Source organism: Micropterus dolomieu, linkage group LG05 (assembly GCF_021292245.1).
Source record: "Micropterus dolomieu isolate WLL.071019.BEF.003 ecotype Adirondacks linkage group LG05, ASM2129224v1, whole genome shotgun sequence".
NCBI lineage: Eukaryota > Metazoa > Chordata > Actinopteri > Centrarchiformes > Centrarchidae > Micropterus > Micropterus dolomieu.
This window is the reverse complement of record NC_060154.1, coordinates 29,390,615-29,399,030: the sequence shown is the minus strand read 5'-3', so window position 1 is coordinate 29,399,030 and position 8,416 is coordinate 29,390,615. Positions and strand designations below refer to the sequence as shown.

The 8,416-nt window shown below is 39.8% G+C and overlaps 1 protein-coding gene across 1 annotated transcript in view; it reads right to left on the bottom strand.

Annotated features, from left to right (window-relative positions):
• Nucleotides 1-8,416, bottom strand: part of tbl1xr1a (tbl1x receptor 1a) — a 402,448-nt gene that overhangs the window by 111,584 nt on the left and 282,448 nt on the right. The window lies entirely within an intron of this gene.

The window sequence follows — 8,416 nt, the reverse complement described above, 5'->3', positions numbered from 1 at the left end:
CTTAATTGACCTCTAATGGTCGGAGCCATAGCAACAGTGAGAGTTTATCACCTCACACATGGATCTCAGGTGATCAAAGTCACCCCCCCCCCCTCGCCTCCTCCCAGTCACATCAGGGTAACCTTGAACTACAGCAGCTCAATGGTGAGAAAAAACAAAATCACCATTTTCACAGAAGAGACATGTAACCAAGTTAATGACAGCAGATATCCAACAGAATCATTTAGTGAAAAGATCATTTATTTGCAAAGAAAGCGAAAACAAAAAAGTACTCCTGCATGGCTGGTGTGTGCAGGGATTGAGGAGCTTGTGTTCCAACATGTAGTACAGACCAGAAAGTACATTTAGAACGGTTGTGTGTGTTTATCATAGTGTTACTTTCGTCAGAAGAAACTAAACGAAATTATTCAAGGACCTTTTTTTACCCTGAGAAAAATGAGACGATGACAAGACGGCGACAATGTTCTTAAACACTGACACACTATCCTAACATGCAATATTGTTGCTGAAAAATGACAACACTAAAATGTAATTCATAAAATAAAAATGTTAATAGATCTGTGCATGAGTGACCACATAGGTGCACTTGTGTCTTAACAAACACAGATGAGAATAAAGAAACATTTGTTAAAATTTACAACAAGGTAAAACAGTATGACCTGTTTTATCAACGATATTTATACCTGCAACAAGCTCAGCTGCTGCTGACTCGGTCAAACTACACAGCTGAAAAGAAAAACACATCTTAAACATGCTGACTTAACACTTACTTATCATTACTTTGTGGTGTTTTATCCAGCATGTTATTAATGATCCTGTTTTAGATACTGTCCATCCTGTCTGTCTTCAGAATTGGCAGCTGTCACTACTTCCTCTGCACAGAGCATTTCTTACCTCTGCAAGTCGATTGTGGGTTAGTTGCTGCTCTGTGTGCACAAGAGAACACTGAGATTCTGTTTCAACAAAACAAGAAAACGCTGGATTTACAGGATAAAAACTGACAGGCAGCATAAAAACCAGGGTATATTCTGCAGAAATACTATTATTATTATTACTACTATTATTATACTATTTCATGATATTTTCTCATTAATTTGCTGTAGCCAGTGATGTTGAGCAGCACCTCTAAAAGGTTTAGCTGAGGTGAAGAACAACATTTGGAGAGACTAGAAGAGCAATGTGATTAAATTTAAATTTCATCCCATTCAAGTGTGCACGCAGTCAACTGGCTCGGATTGGAGCAGTGCACATGCTCTATGGGCCCAAAAACGCACGAGTGAGGAAGCCCCTTTTTTGTGAGTGTATGTGTTTCCAACTTAACACACAAATTACTTTTTAGTAAATTTTTAGTATGAACAGAAACTACTCCAAATTAGTCAGATGATCTGAAAATTTTCATATCACTAATGATGGCCAAATAATAATGAAGTCTAAATAATCATGATGTATTAAATACCGACAAGCAATGTATAATATGAGTCCAGTAACAAATGTCATTGTTTATTCAGCCAATGTGTTTCCACTTTATGATTCCAAAGTCAAAAACTGTTGGGCAAAGGCTTGACAGTTTTGTTGGATTCCCATTCTCACCTTACACACATTCACAGAGAAACAAACGTTCAGCATGTCCATCTAATCACACAAATTCTAGAATAGATAGTTCAGTGGTCTCATCCTCACTTGCGGGTCCAGGATCAGGTCTAGCCAGAATCATTTCCTTTGCTGTTTTTCCCTTTACTCTGTCTCTGTCAGTCTGTGTCAGTGCAGGGAAAATTCTCAGGGGTGTGGGATGACCTCTTTCTCTTGTATAGACACAAACAGAAGCACTCAACGAGCACCACACACTAAAAAAAATCTGTCTTGACACACGCCTTGCATGACACAGAGGCATGGGCTTTCATATTTATGTTCCAAGCACTGACACAGTTTCTACTATGTGGATAAGTGTTTTTCATTTTTTTTTAAAGTGGCGCAAACACTCCACTTTGCAGCCAAAATGCTTTACAGCACACAATGAACAAAACACTAGCAATTCAAAAGCCAGTCCTTTATTAACCTTTTGTATCAAAAAGTGACTGAACCTTATGCAACACACTCAGTGTTAGTCTTTCTTTAACTCCATATTCAGACATTGCACACTTACCATAGATAGTTTGAGGAAAATTACACCGTTGGCCTCAATCAACACACTGATGCTACACAGAAAGTGTTTTGTTTGGTGTGAAGTCTTAGTGGTGTCATGATGACAGTAAAAGGTTGGGGTGCACTGAGGATTCACAAAACAGTGGTGGTGTTCTGTTTGTTTTGTTGCTAAGCTTTCATTATAAGTGGACATGCAAATGTGTACTGTATAACATGACCAAAGAGCTGAAGAGCCATTTCAAGCCAATCATGCCCTGATGTGACTGTAAGCAACAACTAATACACAAGGTTGAAAAATGATCACTCCTTTACAGATTATATTATAGATTTTACAGTTTTCCACGGCTGGTTTCAACTTTTTCACTTTCTCTTGAAGAACTACATTTTTAATCATGTCCTGCAGATCTACTTCTGTTTCAGTCCATTGTCTTTTCTTTGTTATTATTTATTCTTTTATGTTTTGCCTTCAATCAGTTTAATAAGCTTGAACATTCAAAAAAGATCCCATTGACAGAAATAGTGTCAAAACTCTTGGCACTCTCTATTTTAGTCAATTTTGATACAAAATGTTTTTTTAAAAGGCTTATGTGCTGTACTGTAGAGGCAATTTGCCCGAGGATGTTGTCAGTTTGCATGCTTTTTCTTACATTACACAAAGACAATTGATCATGCATATTGATTTGTTTCAGTGTAAAACTATTGATTAATACCACCTCAAGAGACACCTTTAGATCAATCAGTCTTTTTGAGACAATGAACTCCTCTATGGCTATAAAGTATCAAATTGCCCCCTGTAGGTGTACCAAAGTTTGAAACCCAGGTAATGGTCCCACACTGTATGTTTTTAACAGACTGTCATATAATATACTTTGTGATATGTCCCCCTGCATTGCAGTGCAGTCGTGCACTCAGGTGATGTCCTTGGTGAATTAGTCAGAGGTTATTTGCATCTCCAGATGGCTCACTTATCAATAATTCATCATGTTTTGAACACAGTCTTTTGCTCTTCATTCTTTGCACTGAAACATCTAGATGGGAAATTAAACATAAAAGGCGCAAACTAAATAAATTAACAACTAAGCAAGTTTTCTACAAAATTTATTATTAATCAGAAATGGCTCATCATCCTATTGTTATGATCAAAACTGACATCGGTATAAATGTCATCAGTTAACAGTTAAACTAGTAAATGTATCATCACACATACTCAAATGTGTATCTCTGTGGTAGTATGATTTGGGATAAAAGTGATTTTCTGTATTTTTTTTCTTTCCAACAAATCCCATAAAATGGTCAAAACCAATATAGCATTTATCGTACCAACAAGTATCGTCTGTGGAGTCAAAGCTCGATATCTTATTCCTCTGCGCAAAAGAGGTCCATTGATGTCCAAAACCAATTAAAAATCACATCAATAAGCCACACTATGACTGTATATTTGTGAGCTATGGTACTGTACGTCTTTGGAATGTATTGGGCGATAGACTAACAAATTTGTTGGATGTGGTCTTTTCTTGGCATTTGTTGACAAAACAGAAAAAACTCAACTTTTTTGAATTGTGGTCCAGTCACACCAGAAAGTGGCACAGCAAAGATCATCTACGTATCCAAGGGGAAAAGGTTGGTTACATGCTTGGTGGTGTACTGACTTACAGTACTAGCTGGTGAACTACTGTTGCTGATGAGCTAACTGCGAACATGCTAGCCAGCCAGGGGGTCATTCCTATGTTCCCAGGGTCCTATGTTCTCCAGAGTTATATGGCACATAATGGGACCCATTAACACTGGGGATGCAGGGGACATGCCCCCACCATGTTTTGAAAAGGCTGATTTTGTCTCCATCACTTTTTGAAAGCATTTGTTAAAAATGTTCTGAAAAACAGCTTGCACCAAGATATGTCAACTAACAAATGAAAATGCTTTGAGAAAGGTTTATTTGCACATTAAGAAAACATACAAGGCAATTTAAATATAGAAGAAACAAACGAGCATTGTCCAAAAAAGTAACTTAAGTATAAAAAAACAAGCAGCTGATTACTGCATTATATTCTGTTTCTATATTTATGAATTGTCCCCTGCTAGCTGAATTTTGTGTTTCCCTTTATATAAATAAAGACATTTATTTATATATAGGGAAACACTGTAAAATTGGAGCAGAAAATGTCTCCAGAATGCAGTAAATTAAGTGTTTAATGCTCCAGACCCCCAAGCTCATATATTTCAGCATTTAATATTCTTTCAAAATAGTATTAAAAATCGTCTTGTCTTGTTCTCATGCATCGTCATGTCTTGTGACCCAAAGTGTATCATCACACCCCTAATCTGAGCCCTTATGTCCCCACCACTTTTCAACACGAAATGACGCCCTTGACTGGACCATGACAAAGGGTCCTATAACCCCAGTTCTAAGGTTACTTTTTGGGGGTTAGCGGATTAGGAGCCAGAGAACATACAACACTAGGAACATAGATACGCTCCCGCCAGCCAGGAACATGCTAGACCTAGTCAGTCATAATAATTACTTGGCTGCTAAATGGAACATATGATCACATATGTTATTCAAGACGTGCATTTGTACCACTGAGTCTTGTCTTATAACTGTCAACAGACCATTGTTTCTTTATGGATGGCTTAACACAGCTAATAAGCTACGATAGCTTTCCTCCATGATAGATTCACGGCTCCCTCAAAGGTTGGCACGGTCAAGACTGCTAGCAACTAGTCAACAGCGCAATTTTGCATGACAGTCCATTGATCACAGTGATTCCATTTAAATTGGTTGGTTGGATGTTGTGTCCGAGCCTTTAACCTTATACAGTTGGTGTTAGGGAATGTAGTTACAGTACATGTGTGCTACCTATCAGTGCAATATGTTATTTCCTGTTTATTGATCTTTGTACGAACAAATGCTTCCACTTAATATACCTAAAATATATCTAATCAAATTTTTCCTACCATTTGGGTATTAGCGTCTCTGCCAAAAGGTAGTATGTGTCGACACTTACATTTAAAAGTATCTTGGTAATAAACTGTAAATGTAGTCAGGGTGCGGTGTATTAATTACTGTAATATAATAATAACTGTGGCACTTAAGGTGGACTGTTATGAATATAACGAATGTGTCGGACTGTTCACTTTGATTGTTCCCTGGCCCTGTATGATTATTTTTGACAAATAACTGAACTTGTACCTTGAACTCTACATCCAGGATCTCCTCCAAACCCTGCTCTTTTTTCCTCCTTTTTTGTCCTTTTCAGAGGAAATATCACTGCATGGAAGCAGTGCAAGCTGCTGGTTGCTGTCCGTGTTTGTTTTGGTACAAGGACACGCAATAATCTCGCAGGATTTATGAGGTCATCTCCCGGCCAGAACTCTAGTGTAGTGTGTTATGTATTTACTGACTCGGTTAGAGGTTAGTGCTTCTTCCTGACTGTCAAAGACTAAAAATGAAAATGTGCAAGTTTATGGAAACAATCTTTATATGATCATACAGTCTATAGTAGTTGTGACAAATTGTACAATAAAACTGAATCAATAAACCTGCTATGTATAATTCATACAGGCAACACTCCCTGGCTGATATCCAGTTTTCAATTAGCAGATCAATATTGCCCCCATACACCAGCAGACCCAGATATCTGTTTAAACCACTGAGTGTTTCATTTTTAGTAACAACCAACAGGAACAACTCTTCATTTGAGCTGGAGCACACAGCCTCTGGTCTCCTAGGCAACAAGCCAGGTTTCCCGCGGTAGCATATCGCTGAAGCCCATTGGTGGGAGGATGAGGAGCTCCCTGCAGCATTCCCATGGCAACGGGCTCTGTGGTTTCTGTGAAATGATGGCATGTTTTTTGTCTTTATAACTCTGTGGCACCAGGCTCACCCCCATACTGACTCTCACACACACATCGGACATTATTTTTTTCTTTCCTCTCATATAAACACAAAAGCTGTGAACCTGTATGTCTTCTCTTGCTTCCTCTTCGCCAAACTGGGACTTCACTAATTCAAACTGTTGCAATTAATTCATTCCACATAGCATGCTAGAATCACTGTGCCAGCGTGGTACGATGTTGATGCGATCCTGTGAACACTTTGATCCAGCATTGTGATTCTCATGAAATAAAATACAAATGTACAGTAGTACTATAGGTACACAAGGTAGGACAGAATATGTCAGTGAAATAAAATAACTGAGCAGAGAGATGTACTGTGCCATGATCTCATTTATTTTTCTTCCTTTCGTGCTCTTGGTGCAGTTTATCTGTAGATAGCTATCACACAGAGGCAGAGGTGTGCGCTAGTTATTTTATAACATGCTTCTATGTCTGCAAGTCCACTGACATGATGCTTGCAAAGGCGTCTGCCAACATACATGAATGCAAGTTTTTATGAGCGCTCTAAGGGGCTTGTGTCCTAATGACAAACAGATGTACAGGAAGCAGGACGGTCATCAGCGTTTCACTGAAGAGGGATCCTTCAAATGGATTGACAAATCTTCAAGTTGCTCCCCAAACTGCTCCACTGGGTTGGGTCTTGGCGCAATAATGTTACCATATGCTGTTCCCCACCCACAAGAGAGCCAATATGAAGTGTAGCAATTTACAACTGTGTATTCGGCTCCTCCATGTGCTGCAGTGGATCCCAACATGAAGAAGTTAAAATGTATCTTCACAACACCATGTTTCAGCTCTTTGCCAGCTACATTTTAGCTATAAGTTATGAAAATGACTGTCTGGCCAGTAACAGCTTGGCTGTGAGATTGTGGAACAGAGTTGAATTTTTCTGAAAGCGATAATCTCACAAGCGTGCAAACTTCATGCAGCAATTAGCCAGGTGTGCTCACTCAAGTGACCTTTTGTGGTTTTGCAAATAATGATTCATCATTCATTCTCAACAGCAAAATCATTAGAAGCGTGATGTGGTTAATACCACCGTAAAAGATCTCAGGGAGGAGGTCCCTCCCACGTCCACACTGGTGACCAGGGTAAGTTTCCTTTCTCTACCAACAGTCGATGTCATTTTTTTTTTTTACCGTGATCTTAACCATGGATGTGGCAGATCAGAAAACCATGGCGGTGTCATAAATCACTCCCTCGTTCACTCAACTAACCAATAAGGTTATTTCTGTTTTCAAAACAGTTCTAAAATCATAAGGATTTGAAAAACTGAAAAGACATATTTTTCTGTTTCTGCTGATACCAAATTGTAAATTATAGCTTTGTTGTGCTAGCAGTAATATCGGATACCACTGATGTCCCAGTAGCTCCTCTCCAGCAGGTTTGTACCACTGGTAGATAATATAATATTCTCTATATCGTACAGTGTGTGCAAACACACATCCACAGAAGTGCGCGCACACACACACACACACACACACACACACACACACACACACACACACACACACATCAGGCCTTCTTTGATCATCCCGATTTGACTCAGTAGTTGCTATGCCAACAGGCGAGAATAAAGCTTTGAGCTGCAGCACTATGGCTTTCATGACTGATGCAACATTTACCATAACCACCCGCCACACACACCCACCCACTCACGCACACTCTCACACAGACACACACGCATGCACAATCACTCTCACACACACTCAGAGGACAATTTCTTTGAGTTTGTCTTTAACAGTTCAGGCGGCTTTAGTATTTAGGTCACCTCTTTGTGGAGGGAGAGAGGGAGGAGGGAAGGAGCATCCCAAAGTAATGGTTGCTGTTGATTGGTCAGAACACACACACACACACACACACACACACACACACACACACACACACACAGAGTACCCTTGTGATCGATTCAGTGCAGCTCTGCTTTCTCCATCTCCTCAGTGACTCGTTTTGTCTCTCTGTCCCTGCTGTTCATTTTCCAGAGGACACATGAGGGATTCTGGGAGTGTCTTGTCCTCCTTCGTCTTACTCCCTCTTGACTCTCTCTGACTCGATACTCCTCACTTCTTCCTCGCTCCTGTCTAGCATGACCTACATTTCCTCCCAATACGCTGGCCCTTTGATTCCTCCCTGTCTTTTCTTTTGTAACCACCTCCGCACACGTTAAAAGACACACACATACTGACACACACACACACACAGTCCCACAGGAGGATGGGGGTGGGGTGGAGTCCCTAAGTCCATTTAGAGCTGTTATGGGTGGAGTTCTAAAATAGAATGCCAAGCTAAGCCCTGAGTGAACCCTGTTTCAAAACACTGCCTGTGTGTGTGTGTCTGTGTGAGAGAGCAAGATAGATAGGTAGAAAGAGAGAGAGAG